The 18,009-nt window shown below is 24.6% G+C and overlaps 1 long non-coding RNA gene across 1 annotated transcript in view; it reads right to left on the minus strand.

The window, feature by feature from the left end:
- Positions 1–18,009, minus strand: part of LOC122502535 — a 112,319-nt gene that overhangs the window by 41,562 nt on the left and 52,748 nt on the right. Inside the window, exon 2 of the long non-coding RNA XR_006301640.1 lies at positions 7,892–7,931. This is a non-coding gene — a long non-coding RNA (uncharacterized LOC122502535). The remainder of the gene's footprint in view (positions 1–7,891; positions 7,932–18,009) is intronic.

Genomic DNA, 18,009 nt, shown 5'->3' on the forward strand with positions numbered 1-18,009 from the left:
ATTTTTTTAAAATAATTTTTGAAATTTTTTTTGAGAATTATCAAATTCCTTTTTTTTTAATTTTATGAAATTTCGATTATTCTGACATTCCTCAATTAATGCATTAGAAATTAAAAACTTTAAATAATTTTAAAAAAATTCCATTAAATTTTTTGAAAAAAACTTAATTCTACACAATTCTTAATTAAAAGTATATAAAGTTCAAAATATCAAAGATTTTAATTTGAAACTTATTGAAAATTCAATTATTTCAAAAAATCAACGCTATCATGCTTTCAATATTCAATTATAATTTAAAATTTTAACTGAAATTCATTTTTAAATCAATATTTATTAGAACATTCTACGAGAATTAAATTATTTAACTACAAAAATAAATATTTTATAAAATAAGTAAATGTTTCTTAAAATTTAATTTTCATTCAGAATTTTATCATAAAATTTTTAAATAATTTAATTCTCTTGACAAATTTTAATAAAATTTTTAAGAATAATTTCATTTTTCGAGAAATTTGATGAAAATTGAATTAAAAATAATTGAAATTCTGCCAAGAATTTTATTATAATTTTTTTAAATAATTGAATTTCGGACAAAAATTTTATTATTGTATAAAGATAATTGAAATTTTGACGAGAATTTTTGTAAATTTTTTAACATAATTAGATTTCTGCGAAGAATTAGAATACTTTTAAAAATAATTGAATTCCTGAGATGAATTTTATTAAAATTTCTTTTTAAATAATTGAATTATTTTGTGAAATTTTATTTAAATAGTGGACATTGAAAATAATTGAATTTTGACAAATTTTTGAAATTTATTAAATTTTTTCGAAGTATATTATGAAAATTATTTTGAAAAAAATTTTATTTTTACAAAGAATTTCATTATCTATTAAAATAATTCAATTTTTTGAAAAAATGTAATTAAAAATGTATTGAAAATAACACGTAAATTGTAATAAATAAATTGTAGCAAAAGTTTTTAAAATAATTGAATTTCTTTGCTGAATTTTAATAAAATTTTTAAGAATAATTTCATTTTTCGAGAAATTCCATTAAAATTGTATTAAGAATTAAAAATAATTGAAATTCTGTCAAGAATTTTATTAAAAGTTTTGCAAATAATTGAATTTCGGAGAGAAATTTTATTTTTGATAAAGATAATTGGAATTTTGACAAGAATAATTGTTGTAAATTTTTTAACATAATTTTGCGAAGAATTATAATACTTTTGGAAATAATTGAATTCCTGAGACGAATTCTATTAAAATTTCTTTTTAAATAATTCAATTTCTTTAATGAATTTTAATAAAATTTTTAAGAATAATTTCATTTTTCGAGGAATTCCATTAAAATTGTATTAAAAATTGAAACTGTATTTATGAAAATATTTTAAATTTGGAAAATTTTTTTAGGGAAATACGCAGACAAAAAAATATTTTACACATGTCCGTAAAAGTTATTTTTGATTTTTAATTCATTAAAAGAATGATTTACAACTCAAGTGTCATATTTATTTATATATTTAGATGCATCATACCTCAGTAAAATTGTTATGAGACCTTTTATTTCTGAATGTTTATGAAGATACAATTCATTTTCTCTTCTTTGATCAAGTTTCATGGAATTTAACTTTTCATTTTGCTCAGATGACAAAGCATCATGATCATAATTTCGCATTCCATGTGATAAATCAGTTGAACAGAATGGACGTTGATTGAAATCATTTGCCCATTCCTCTGCCATTAATGCAAATTTAAATATTTTTAATTCTCTATTTCATTTTTAGTTTACTTTTTTTTTCTAGTGCCATAAAGTTTGGTTAGAAGAAACAAAAATCAAATATTCAACTGTCTAATTAAGGAGTGGAATAGCAGTGCATTTTTAAATAGTCAATTTTTGTTATTTATGGGTAATAATAATAATTTGAATAGCGCCCGTAGCATTTGCTAATTTTAATAATAAAGAATAAATTTAGTTTATAAATAATGCCGTAGAAAGAAAAATTGCAACTGAAATATCGAAAGTTTGAAATTTTAATTAATAAGGTTAGAAGATGATTGGAAGTTTTCTCTCTTGATCTAGTGAAGATAGTTGTTTGTTTTATTACAAATTGTGTTTTTTTTCTGTCGAATTGAAAAAAAATCATGAAAACGATATAAGAAAATTAATTTCAAACAATTTACTGTTATTTATTAAGAAATAAGGTGTGTTCAAATGGATTTCTAGTTTGAATATAATTTGAACGTCAGTGAACTTTACGCGATATGAGTTTAAAAGCGGCTAGAAAGACAATTTCCCAGTAGAACAGATAAATCACTCGGGTAATTAAAGATGTGTTAAGATAACGGCACCAAGATGCACGATACCACCTTCTGCATTATACCACACACACCATACTCTTCTTAAGACGAGTCTTAAGACAAAGAGGTGAGGAGAAAAAACGAAAAAGTAATTAAAAAGGAATTTAGAAGATTCTAAAAAAAAGTTTCAATTTGTTTTTGCATTCACTATAAAGGTCAATATGTGATGATAATAATATCGGTTACTTTTCAAAATATATATGTATTTCGACTTGAGTCTTATTTTAATGAAAAGCATATGGTACTATTTTTGGGTGCACAATTTATTATTATTATTATTATTATATTGTGAACACAAGAAAGGTTCACTATATATAGTTTTGTTTAATCTAGATCTGGACAGAAGGGTGACTTGCGGAGAGTTAAAGGGGTGGAGAGAGAAAAGCATAATATTGACTTAGCAATACATATACCTGGCCTACAAATGTAATACAAAGTTTACTTTTCCTGTTTTGACATTATCCATTTAAGTTTATTTTCCAAACAATAAAGTATGCCGAATGTAAAATAAAATTCTCGGTTCATTAAAACCGAGTTTTTGTTTTTACAGTCTTTCCCCAAAATTCAAAGAATAAAAGAGCATTTGCCTTTAACTGTACCGCAAACATTTTGTTTGTTTTCTCTTTTAAATTCATTAAAGTTAAAAAATTCAAAAATTGATTTACGTCCTAACGGTAAGAGTGAATTCCAGGATATATGTATAGGAGATGAAATGAAATGGGTGCACGGCAATTATAGTTACTTGAATGACATCCTCAATCAGCATTAAATGATCGGTAATGAACGATTAACATCCCATTGATTGAGTGCGCACTTTAACACTTGTTCCTGCGCGCCCACCTTGTTGTACAGTAAAGTCTCCGACGATCGTTCTGGCCGGAAACAAACAGAGAACAATCAAGAATCGGCCTCAGCGATGAGACTGAAACGTGACTGCCATCTGGATGATAAAACCTCTTTTCTCTCTCTCCATCTGTCTGTTTGCGTTTATTTTTATTTCTTTTCCTTTGTCGCAATTTTTGACACGACTACGTGTCTTGTATACCTACACACAATGTCTTGTATACCTCGAAAAAAAAGAACAACGAAAAATTACATACACCCTCTTCTGATAATAATGAAATATTCTATGAAAAACTTTTCGTTGATAGTGAATAACCCATGTACGTACATTATACCGATTGTTGTCAAGTTAAATCTCCTCCTCCACTCTCTCATTATGTACACTACTACCGATGGCAATTTGTTTTCCAGGACAACGGAAGGACGTGACTTTGATTGATAACTCCCACTGAATCGCAGAGATTTAATGCTATATATACACCTATGTACATGTGCCATCGAGCTTGCAATACCAATCGATTTACAAATCCAAACATAATCTTAATCAAAATCTAAAATTGCTGATAAAATGCTTTGGTGAGGAAAAAAATTTGCTATCCCTAAATTGTGTTTGTTGAGATCAAACGGAATTTCATTTTCTCTTAATGTAACTAAATTGAATTCTACCCCACTTTTCAACAAACTTTACGACAGATTTTCTCAAATTTACAAAACTCCTTCTAAAGTACGAGAGAAAATTTATCCAAACTTTATCAATAGTAGTTTGTAAACATTAAATTATTAATTTCAATTTGAGAATACTGTTCATAAGTGGTACTCTCTAAATATGAATATAAGTGCTTGTTCACTTATTCATGTTTCAAAAGTATTCAAAGTAAAAAATAAGTGCATACTGCATATACACTTAAAATAAGTAAATTTCCACTCATGATTAAGTTAAATTACAGGGTTGCCACGCTTTTGCTCTTTTCAAATTCCCAGACTTTTCCAGGTTTCATTTTTAAATAAATATTTAATCATTATTATTTTTTGATATAGAAATTAAAAATTTGAAATTTAATAACTTAAAAAAATAATATTATAAAACATGAAGATACCGATCACTCGGAGTATTCGACTCGGAGTGATCGCTTTCTTCATGTTTTATAATAATAAAAACTTGCTGCTTTGTTACTGTAACTTATTCAAAAATTATTTTCATCATTACGATTATTCATTTCTAGAATTTTCAACTAAAATTCTTCTTTAGGTCAATTTTTTTAAAATAATTTTTGAAAACATTCTTTGAGAATTTTCAAATTCTTTTTTTTACAATTTAATTTTACGAAATTTCGATTATTCTGACATTCTTTAATCAAATGTATTAGAAATTAAAAACTTGAAATAATTTTAAAAAATTCCATTAAACTTTTTGAAGAAAATTAATTCTACAGAATTCCTAATTAAAAGTATGAATAGTTCAAATTTTTAGAGATTTTAATTTAAAACCTTTTGAAAATTCAATTATTTTAAAAAATCAACGTTATAATGCTTTCAATATTCAATTATTATCTAAAATTTTAACTAAAATTCATTTTTAAATCAATTTTTATTAGAATATTCAAGGAAAATTCAATTATTTAAATACAAAAATAAATAATTTATTGAATAATTAAATGTTTCTTAAAACTCAATTACCATAAAGAATTGAATTCTTTCGACGAATTTTAATAAAATTTTTAAGAATAATTACATTTTTCGAAAAATTTGATTAAAAGTGTATTAAAAATAATTGAAATTCTGCAATGAGTTTTATTATTTGTAAAAGTATTTGAATTCCTAAGAAGAATTTTATTATTTTTGAACAATATTTCATTTTTACGACAAAAATTTTTACTTTTGAAAATTATTGAATTTCTGCAATAATTTGTAACATTTCCAAAATTAAATTTTTTTCTTGTTTTTAACCACAATTCTTCTATAAATGCTTTATATTAAATAATTTTTGAAAAAGTTCTTTTAGTACTTTCTAATTTATTTGTTTACAATTCAATTGTACAAAATTTCAATTACTCGTAAAATCTTCAATTACATTTATATTAGAAAATAAAAACTTTAAATAATGTCAAAAGAAAAATCCGCAATTAAACTTTCTTTAAAAAATTAATTCCACAGGATTGTTATATTTAAAAATATAAAAAATTGAGATTTTCAAAGATTTAATTTGAAACCTTTTCAAAATTTTCATAAAGAAATTTATCAACAAAATTTTTAAATAATTTAATTCTCTTGACAAATTTTAATAAAATTTTTTAAGAATAATTACATTTTTCGAGGAATTTGATGAAAATTGTATTAAAAAAATAATTGAAATTCTGCCAAGAATTTTATTATATAATTTTTGAAAATAATTGAATTTCGGAGAGGAATTTTATTTTTTATAAAGATAATTGAAATTTTGACGAGAATTTTTGTATATTTTTGAAAATAATTGAAATCTTGAGACGAATTCTATTAAAATTTCTGTTTAAATAATTGAATTCTTTTGTGAAATTTTATTTAAATAATAAACATTGTAAATAATTGAATTTTGACAAATTTTTGAAATTAATTAAATTTCTACGAAGAATTTTATGAAAATTATATTGAAAAAAATTTTATTGTTACAAAGAATTTCATTATTTATGAAAATAATTCAATTTTTTGAAGAAATTTAATTAAAAATGTATTGAAATTGAAAATAATACTTAAATTGTAGTAAATAAATTGTAGCAAAAGTTTTCAAATTTATTGAATTTCTTTGCTGAATTTAAAAAAAAAATTTAAGAATAATTTCAGTTTTCGAGGAATTCCATTAAAATTGTATTGAAAATTAAATTAATAATTGAATCTCTGTAAAAAATGTAATATTTATGAAAATCGTTGAATAATAAGTTATGAAAATAATTTGTAAATAATTTCATTGTTGCCGCAAAAACAATAAATGTAGAGTTCCAGGCTTTTTCCAGGTCAATAGTTATGAAATTGTAGTCAAAAATTAAAAATATTGCTGGCCTGATAACATAGCTTTGGCTCTTAAAATTTTTTTAAAATTTCCAAATACCAGATACTTAATAATTACGAGCCAAAAATTTTTTCTTCCGTAGAGATTTTTATATAGCAGTGACACAAAAATTTTTCAATTTTAAATTAAAATTTTGTTCAAAATCTTTAAAAACAGGCGGAATTCCAGAAATTTTTTAAAATTCCATTCTATTTCCAGGTTTTCCATACCCTTTTCTAAATTCCATACCTTTTCTAGGATTTCCAGGTCAGAATTTATTCTGTACTGTAGTTTTGTAAAAAAAAGCATTTTTTGCAAGTTAATAGAGATGTTTTTTATTTTTTGAGGAAATCTAGACGACAAATAACTGGAGCATTATACTCGGGGAGAATTAGAACGTGTTATTAAAATTTAAAACAATTACTTTTTAGGTCATAGGACCTCTACTTGTTACGATTTTTTAAAGTTTCTTAATTATGGAATTGTAAGGTTTAATATATAGTATTGCAAAGGTTACAATATTATCTGTAAAGTTAAAAATACAGCACCTGAAATGATCACCAAACTTTCTATTACCTAAGCACTATATTAGAAATTTTTAATACTACCTCAAGTCGAAAAACAATTTCCCCAACAACTAAATCTTTTTCTTAACGAGCTACGACATTATATTGTCGCGATGTATATATGTACACACACAAAGATTGTCGCAGAAGGTGATAAAGGATTTTCATAATATTTTGTTGGGTGAAAACGTCGCCACGATAAAACGGTACATCTAATTCGTTCACATATAAGGAAGATTGGTAACCTGAAATTCCCTTGAGACACAAACACGCCTGCCAGCAGAAGGATCAGTAGACTGGCTCTGCTTAATTAAATAAAACACCCCCAATCCTCGCCTCTCCCAAACCGGCAGTTCCAAGGGTTTCTCATCCACGTTACGCAGAAAGGGATGCTTTTCCACTTGGAAGTTACTCCAGTTCTACAGCATCTCTGTCATGCACAGAGAGAGGATATGTTCGAAGAGAATATACATCCCAAGAGAAGATTTTCCGTTATAAGATTATACGAGAGCCCCTTTGCCTCATACATTATCCTTGTGGTATTGTTATAAGGACAAGAATGATACCACTTTTTTTTTCACCCCAACCACAAAAACATTCTTTTAATACAACTTTCATCAAAGTTATACCTAACTGAATTACAAAAACAATAAAAGTGAAATAATAAAGTGATAATGTAATAATCGAATGAGAAATATTATTGGATACAATAAAAGTTCTTCGACAGACGAAAATATATTATCAACATTTGCATTTAATTGGAATTGTTTGGCGGTTCAAAATTTTAGTTTAATCAAATTTTTTTTCCTGCAGTAAAAAAATTTAGTTAGACTTCAAAATTTGTTGTTGGTCTCAGCACTTTTTTTCAGTGCACTCTTTTCATAACTTTTATCATTTATAAATACTTGAAAATAAATTTTACAAAACGAATATATACTTTTTCCGATAAATTCTTTTTATTTAATTAATTGTCAATTCCATAGTACCGCGGGCCGAAATTTTTCATTAAATAAACGAATCAGAATTTTAAAATTATTTCTTTGATAATAGTATTTTACTCATAATATAGAATTATATTTCAATGATATTTACTTACGAAATGAACTCGACAGAAAACAATATGGTTTAACTCGAATCTGAAACAAAAAGAATATTTTACTTTGGAGTTATTATCAAAAAGAAATAAAAAAATAAAAACAAATAATATGGAAAGTTTTTAATAAATTACTTCTAAAAAATATTGAATAATACTAAAATCGATATGTAAAAGAAAGAGGAAAAATTTCGAACAGAATTTCCAGATGAAGAAAAATTTTTAATTTTGGGTGAATCGTTGAAAAATTTCCTCAAAAATTAACAAAAAAAATGTTAAATGAAGAATTCAGTTCATATTTCGAATTATCAGTAAAATTTATCGAGAAATTTTCGACATTTTACTTTACTATGTACAACACTGAAATGTAATACAAGAACGACCATTAATATAAAACCGCATTCAAGAAAGAACACCGATCAATCAATCATGCGCCAATATTCCTCGGATCAAAACACTCGCTACTCGAATTTTCAAATGTTTGTCATATCAATCACGCGCGCAGGTCTGACGAAAGTTAACGAAAGAAAATTCCATTCCATATAGACAGTAACATTTCATGTAACTTGATATCTCACTAGAAACATTATATAGACATCAGACTTCCAATAAATATATACATATAAGGATTTTAATAAGGATATCGATCAATCTGAATAATTGATTGCGATTTTATTTAATTAAAAACCAGATCCAGATTATGTGTGGAGTGTACATACATATATGTATACTCCAGAAGGAAGAAGTATTTACGATACGATAGATATGTAATAGCAAACGTTATTCTGCTTTAACAGCATACCTGTCCTGATATAGAATATAGAGCGATTCAATCCTATCGGGTTATCTTATATTCAAAGCTGCGAATTGCCTGATAATGGTTAAACATAAGTCGTAAACAGTAACAGTTACTGCTCCCAGTTAACCAGTTGAAAATCCAAGTTACATGTGCTTTCAACATATATTCGGCACCAGAGAATTCTATATAGCTTGTCATCAACTATGTATGTCGAGTCGCATTATTCAATTCTCTTTGTCAGGGCAAATAAAGTTAGGATATACTGGAATTTTTAATTTTTAAATACAGGAGACAATTTTTCCTTAAATTACACCCCAAAACTCATCAAAAATTACGAACATAACATTAAATTTTTTTGCTTCTTAACCCATTTATAGTCCCAAAAGTCCGTTTTTTTCTCTTCGCGAACTTGCACTTACCATTTTCAAAGATGGTGGACTAGAAAAAATTTGCACAACGTGTTTCTTATGTATTTTTTCGTCCTCTTTCAGAATCTGCAAGAAAATTTAACTTTTGACTTAAAAATTAAAAGTTATGATTGTTTAAACAAAAAATACACCAAAATTTTTGGTTTTGCTTCATTAAAACTATATTTTTGATTGAAAATGCAGGAAAAATTTGGACTGACAAAATATCGCGTCCAAAATGTATGACCTTTCATTTAGGCATTATTAGACAGGGTTGCAACGCTTTTGCTCTTTTCAAATTCCCTGACTTTTCCAGGTTTTCCAGATTAAAAAACGGAATTTTTACAGGTTTTTAATACGAAAATTATCCAAAAATATCAATAACATCAATTGTAAATAAATATTTAACCATTATTATTTTTTCGTATAGAAATTAAAATTTTCAAAAATTTCAAATTCAATAACTTATAATAATTAAAACTTGCTATGTACTTTGTTACTGTAACTTCTTCAAAAATTATTTTCATCATTACGATTATTCATTTCTAAAATTTTCAACTAAAATTCTTCTTTAGGTCAATTTTATAAATAATTTTTGAAAAAATTCCTCAATTAAATGTATTATAAATTAAAAACTTTAAATAATTTTGAAAAAATTCCATTAAATTTGATGAAAAAACTTAATTCTACACAATTCTTAATTAAAAGGATATAAAGTTCAAATTATCAAAGATTTTAATTTAAAACTTTTTTAAAATTATATTATTTCAAAAAATCAACGCTATAATGCTTTCAATATTCAATTATAATCTAAAATTGTAACTGAAATTCATTTTTAAATCAATATTTATTAAAAAAATTCTCCGAGAATTCAATTATTTAAATACAAAAATAAAGAATTTATTGAACAATTTAATATTTTTTAAAATTCAATTCTAATAAAGAAGTTAATCAACAAATTTTTAAAATGGTATTTAAAATTCTCTTAACGAATTTTAATGAAATTTTTAAGAATAATTTAATTTTTGGAGAAATTAAATTAAAATTGTATTAAAAATAATTGAAATTCTGTGCAGAATTTTATTATAATTTTTGAAAATAATTGAATTTTGGAGAGAAATTTTTTTTTCTAAACATAATTGAAATTTTGACGAGAATTTTTGTAAATTTTTGAACATAATAAGATTTCTGCGAAGAATTATAATACATACTTTGAAAAATAATTAAATTCCTAAAACGAATTTTATTAAAATTTCTTTTTAAATAATTGAATTCTTTTGTGAAATTTTATTTAAATAGTAGGCATTAAAAATAATTGAATTTTGACAAATTTTTGAAATTAAATTAATTTCTACGTAGAATTTTATGAAATTTACTTTGAAAAAATTTTATTGTTACAAAGAATTTTCTTATCTATTAAAATAATTCAATTTTTTGAAGAAATTTAATTAAAAATGTATTGAAAATAATACTTAAATTGTAAGAAATAAATTGTAGCAAAATTTTTTAAAATAATTGAATTTCTTTGCTGAATTTTAATAAAATTTTTAAGAATAATTTCATTTTTCGAGGAATTCCATTAAAATTGTATTAAAAATAAAAAGTATGAAAAGTTAAAATTTTCAGAGATTTTCATTTAAAATCTTTTGAAAATTCAATTATTTCTAAAAATTCACGCTATAATGCTTTCAATATTCAATTATAATCTAAAATTTTAACTGAAATTCAATTTTAAATCAATGTTTATTAGAAAATTCTACGAGAACTCAATTCTTTAACTATAAAAATATACATTTTTTAAACTATTAAATGTTTCTTAAAATTGAATTTCCATAAAGAAATTTATCAACAAAATTTTAAATAATTGAATTCTCTTGACAAATTTTTAAAAAAATTTTAAAAATATTTGCATTTTTCAAGAAATTTGATGAAAATTGTATTAAAAATAATTGAATTTCGAAGAGGAATTTTATGAAAATTATTTTGAAAAAAATTTTATTGTTACAAAGAATTTCATTATCTATTAAAATAATTCAATATTTTGAAGAAATTTAATTTAAAATGTATTGAAAATAATACTTAAATTTTAATAAATAAATTGTAGCAAATGTTTTTAAAATAATTGAATTTCTTTGATAAATTTCAATAAAATTTTTAAGAATAATTTCATTTTTCTGTCAAGAATATTTTATTATAATTTTTGAAAATAATTGAATTTCGGAGACGATTTTTATTTTTTATAAAAATAATTGAAATTTTGACGAAAATTTTTGTAAATTTTTGAAAATAATTGGATTTTTGCGAAGAATTATAATACTTTTGAAAATAATTGAATTCTTGAGACGAATTCTATTAAAATTTCTTTTTAAATAATTGAATTCTTTTGTGAAACTTTATTAAAATAATAGACAATGTAAATAATTCAATTTTGCCAAATTCTTAAAATTAATTAAATTTCTACGAAGGATTTTGTGAAAATTATTTTGAAAAAAATTTTATTGTTACAAAGAATTTCATTATTTATGAAAATAATTAAATTTTTTGAAGAAATTTAATTTAAAATGTATTGAAAATAATACTTAAATTGTAATAAATAAATTGTAGCAAAAGTTTTTAAACAACTTTGTAAACAATTGTTATAAACAAATTTCAAATTAACAGCAAGTAAACATGTAAAAGTGTCGTTTATTCTTTTACTATTTTTTTCTATAGGATTAATGAATCTTTAAACTTTAATTTACCTACTAATACTTCTCAATTAGTTACAATCAATTGTTATAAACATATTACATTTTCACAACAATTGAATAAAAAAAACTGTTTTTTCATTTAATATCCTTTTTTTCTATAATAGGGTTCATATATTTTGAAACTTAAACTTAATGTTAAATAATTTTAACAAAGTCAGGAGCAATTTTTGTAAAATTATACAAATATAAGCAAAAATTCAATCATACGCCATTCGTATTTTTCCCACTATTTTACGATAAAAAAATCCGTGTAAAATAAACTAATTAATTTCAAAGATTCTGCGCTTGAAAGTGTAAGAAAAAGAACAAGAAGAATGAAAAGCAGTACTCTAAACGAAACAAAAAAAGAGCATCACAACAAATAAGAAAAAAATGTAAAAACAATAAAGATAAACAGAAAGAAGAAACTGTAAAATAAGAACAAGAAAATACTGTGACTGAAAATTGTGACAAGAAATTCCAGATTACTCTATATAAAATCTTTTTGAAAATAAAAAGATACTTTCAGTAGCAAAGATTGCAAGATGATTGATTAACTATACGAGGAGTTTGCATCGCAATAAAATCGAGTTTGATTTAATTACCATAATTAATTATTGCGATAAAATAGTCGAGTATTTTTTTTCTTTCACAGTGATAATAGATGCACTTCACACTTTTATAAACGCAAATTTATACATATATAATACATAATTATTTACATACATATATATATATATATAATATATACACAAGATTTTTCTCTTTATTGCTGAGGAATTTGATTTACAAGCAGGATATTAAATGCAAATGTTATTATATCTTAACACCTCTTCACTATTCTTTTATTTCCGATATTTTCTTTAATCCGTTAGATATGTATACATTCACGTGCGTATATATAAAAGTATTTGAAAGCAACTTTAAATCTAATTATAAGTTTGGTATTACACCAGATTTTAACGAACAAGTCCCAAGAGAGAAAAGAGAGTTTTGTTGTATATAAAATTTCTCCGCATAAAAAATATACCTACACGCTTAGTTAGTTTGCAATATCTGGTATAATACTTTATTCGTTCATGCTAACAATTTTATTAGTTGCCTGGTGGTTACTTTATCTAATAAAATGCTTTTCGCAAGTAATAAGGGAACTTTCGCTTCCTTTCCTTTATTTTCTGTCTCACATCATTTTCGTTTCTTTTCAGCGCATCTCACAGGGCACGAACCAGTGAAAGTATTTATAAATACGGACTTTACGGACCAAAAAATGAAAAATTACGGACCACATACGGACAAATATATAACCAGTCCGAGTCAAATAAGAGAACACTTTACTTAAAACAATAAATTAAATTTTTCCTAACTATAAAACGTGAAGATTTTTTAAAATCATTAAATTAAATAAATTTAAATTTAAGACATTTGTAAATAAAATGTCCTCTTCGCATTTATATTGAAATATTATAGAAATTTGCAGATTAAAGGTAAATAGTTAGCCTTTAAATATCGCGATTTGCAGACCTCTGCTCTTTTTCTGTCAGGTAAAACTCTCACTGGCTGGTCAGGTCAAACGCGAACCGTTAATCACGAACTCGCGAGTATTAGTTTTCATTAAAGACCAGCAACGCCGACAAAGAGTCGGTCGTGAGGTCGCGCAGACACCGCACCGCTGAATTTTTTTTTTTCAAAAAAGAAAAGAAAAAAAAAAAACTTTCGGGCACGAAATCATCTTTTATCACAGAGAGAAAGAGGGAGAGAGCAAGAGAGAGAAAGAGTGAGTAGTGTGTGCAACGAAACGAGTTCTGTCTCCATACCAAGGCCTGGTCCAGCTTACCTTCTGTACAGCTTCTCTCCGATTTATATTACAAAACTTTCAAGCAATATCTGTTCACATTCGAGGCGATTACTCGCTTATATAGCTATATATATACATACATGTCGTGCAGAAACAACCAGCCATATATGACAAAAGGTTTAGAATCAAAAACTTTTGACCGAGTTTCAAAAACACGCGGGAGACACAACCCAGAGAGAGAGAGAGAGAGAGAGAATAACAGAAGACATATTGATCACATAGCAAACTCCATAAATGTGAAATATTCTCTGAAATTTATGTCTTATTGTATTCGAATTCCCTTTTTTTTATTGGGTCAAATTTTTTATTTCTGAGTATTAATGGGTTTTGAAACGAAAAAAAACGATAGACGAGAGAGAAAAGAGAGTAATATTTAAGATGAAAAAGCAACGCGAAATGTGATGAGAGAATGTAATAAAAAAAGGGGGAGGGTGGATCTTTACCCGTGTGGAAATCTGCCCAAGTTAGCCCAGTTAAAAACTGGGAGCCAGCTGGGCCCCACCTGGGCTTCCCATTTTCATAAAAATATTAACATTATAATAGAAAAAGTCTGAAAATTAAATATAACTATTCACAATAAATCATTCTACAATTAATTCATAATAATAATAATCATTATTATTTTAAACAATTTATTATTGTCAATAATTATAAACTTTTATTGTACTACACTAACAGACATTTAGTTTTATTGAAATTTTAAAGTTGTTCCAGCTGAATTTATTTATTTAATAATTAACTCATCAAGGTATAACGGTTTTTAATACATTTTAATAATTGTTTAAACAAATAATTGTTGTTATTTAATAACTTTTGATACACATAACTTAGAAACTTGCAATTTTTTTTCCTAATTTTGCAATTAACTAATAGGAACGACATAAAATAAAGAAAATTTATGGTTTTAACAATTCAGAAATTGTTTAAACAAATGATTGTTGTTATTTATTAACTTTTGATACACATAACTTAGAAACTTGCAATTTTTTTCCTAATTTTGCAATTAAGTAATACGAACAACATAAAATAAAGATAATTTATGGTTTTAACAATTAAGAAATTGTTTAAACAAATTATTGTTGTTATTTATTAACTTTTGATACACATAACTTAGAAACTTGCAGTTTTTTCCTAATTTTGCAATTAACTAATGTAAATAGTAAATCATTCGGATGTTTTATGATTTTAATTTTAACAATTTATCAAATGTTTAAACAAATAATTGTTGTTATTTACTAACTCTTGACACATAGCATCTAGAAGAATGAAGTTTTTTCTTATTTTGCAATTAGTTAATCAGAGTAGTAGTAATTGTAAAATTAGAAAGAAACTGCAAGTTTCTGGATTGTTTGTATTAAAAGTTAATAAACAATAACAATTATTTGTTTAAACAATTTCTGAACTGTTTAAATCATAAAATACTGTTATTTCATACTTTTCAGATTAGTTAAATATAAAATTAAAAAGAAACTGCATTTTTTTAGGTGCTTTGTGTCAAAAATTAGTAAATAACAACAATCATTTGTTTAAACAATTTTTGAATTGTTAAAACCTTAAATTATTTTTATTTCATGTGGTTCGAATTAGTTAATTGCAAAATTAGAAAAAAACTGCATCTTTCTGGAAGCTAGTGTCAGGAGTTACTAATTAACAACAATTATTTATTTAAACAATAACGACTGCAATATAACATTAGTAAAATTTATTATATATAATAACAAAAATCGTTTACAGTGAAAATTATTAAATAGTTTAGTTTTTCTTTAACATTTAATAATAAAACTTTGATGTAATTATGGTCATCTTCGTACATGAATTGACAATTGACAAACATGTTAACATTTTACGGAAGCATTTTAGAGTTTGTCTATTGACCCACTCACGGTGGGTTCCGGTCAGGCGAAATAATATTATAAGTGGGCGTGAGCTGGGCCCTACCTGGGCTTCCCAGTTTTTGAGGACCCACATCAATAATTATATAAGTAAAAATTTCTAAGTCCAAACCTAAAAATTTTTTTTTCAACAAAAAATTAATGTTTATAATGACTTAGATTAAGAAAAAACGTGTTTTTAACAAAAATGTATTCACAATATTTTTTTTATGTAATGTCCACATAATTAATTAGTAAAAATTTCTAAGTCCAAACTAAAAAAAATTTTTTTTTTTAGACCAACAAATTAATGTTTATAATGATTGTAAACAATAAAAAACACATTTTTAATAAAAATGTATTGATATATTTTTTTCATAATAATATAAATATTATTTTAAGAATATTTATCGTTCTTATTACATTAATAATATTGTTATAATTATTATTAAATTATTTATTTGTTACGGTGTATTCGTGTCAGTAAGTGCTTTATTGAATCATTACAGCAGATCAACAAGTCACTGACAATAAAACGTCGGTGTTCAGTAGTTAGTCTCCGTAGTATAGTGGTTAGGGCGTTAGTCTAGTAGTCCGTAGGTCGTAGGTTCAATCCCCGCGTGCGTTAAATTTTATTTGTTTCTTAGGTTTGCGTTTATTCCGATTTTTCTGCATTGTATTCGTATAAGTATGCAATTTAGTGATTATATATACCGTTTAATAATTTAATTAACAAATTTCTAATTTTTTTATAAATTTTTAATTTATGAATGAAAGGATATATATTAATTCCCATATATATGCTAACATTATTTATGAATTTGCTTTTGGTCACAATTTCATTAAAAAAAGTAAAAATCGTTAAATAATAACGTTATTTATTTATAATTCGACTTATTTGTTATTAATAAACAATTTATTCATTAATTTGAATGAAAACTAAATCTATGGGCCCCAGCTGGATTTTTCCTAGGTGGGCTGTGGCTGGATTCACCGTTACAAGCCAAGGAATCGCCCACCTGGGCCATCCCTGCTGGGACCCACCTAGAACCTGGGAAGCCCACCTGGGACCCACCGTGGGCCCGCCTCACTTTTCCACACGGGTATATGTATATGTACAATATAATCGATCAATCTTCTTGAAATGTGGTGAGCTTTCACGTATAATGAAAGACTACCCTTCCAGTCCAATAGCAAAATTTAAAATCGATTTTCTCGGTCACTAATTTCTCATTGTCGATCCAGCTTGTAGAATAGGACCCCCCATAGTCAACACTGACTGCACCCTCACTTTTTCTTCTAACTGAATTAGAATATACTCTGCAATATAATCGGAGGGCCGAAAATTGCACGTTAATGCAATTTTCATTCTAAGGGTTGTTAACGGAGATTTCAACAGTTTAAGACAATTTAATTTGATACTCGAGAGAGAGAGAGAGTTTAATATACACTTTTTTTTATCACCTGTTATCAAAGGACAAAAATTTGTCTGCACTTTCTTTATTTTATAATCACAATTTTTAGATTTATATTTTATATGAATTATAATTTTATAATAAAACAAATCATTTTTTCAAAATCACTTTTTATATTAAGATTTCTGGGGACACTGAATCCACAAAAAATGTCAGACTTGAAAATTCAAAATGGCGGATCCAATATGGCAACCACCATTTTCAAAAATTAACGTATTTGATTAGAAATGTTTTCTCTTGGGTTTTTGAGATCACTTCGACTTTTTCTCTGACCCTAAAGAATATTCTGATTCACTCTAAAAATGATTAGATACTCAAAAAAATGTTTCATTAAATTTATTTACAAATTTCTTCAAAAGTCAAATTATTCAAAAACATCAATAGTTTTATTTAAAATAAATATTTAATCATTTTTTTTCATTGAAATTAAGATATTCAAAAATATCAAATTCAAACCTTTCCAAATTGAACAATTTTATAAAACATAAAGATGCCCGACTGACAAAATCATTATTTTATTATTATAAGAATATTGTTACTGTAGTTTCTTAAAAATTATTTGAATCATTTCCATTCAATTAACATTTTCTAGAATTTTTAACTAAAATTCTACTTTAAATCAATAAGATCAATTATTATTCAACTAAACTTTTTCAAAAAAATTAATTCTACAGAATTTTTAGTTAAAAGTACGAAAAACAATAATTTAATTCTACGAGAAATCAATTATTTAAATACAAAAATAAATAATATTGAATATTTTTTAAAATTTAATTTTTACGAAGAATTGTATTAACAACTTTTGAAAATATTTAATTTCTTTTAAGGAATTTAATTAAAATTTTAATGAATTGTATTATATTAAAGAATTTTATAACAATTTTTGAAAATAATTTGAAAACTTTTTGAAGAATTTTATTAAATTTTTTAAAAATAATTGAATTCATGAGAAGAATTGTATTAAAATTTTTGAAAATAATTTAAT

Source organism: Leptopilina heterotoma, unplaced genomic scaffold, assembly GCF_015476425.1.
Source record: "Leptopilina heterotoma isolate Lh14 unplaced genomic scaffold, ASM1547642v1 Lhet_232, whole genome shotgun sequence".
Taxonomy (NCBI): Eukaryota; Metazoa; Arthropoda; class Insecta; order Hymenoptera; family Figitidae; genus Leptopilina; species Leptopilina heterotoma.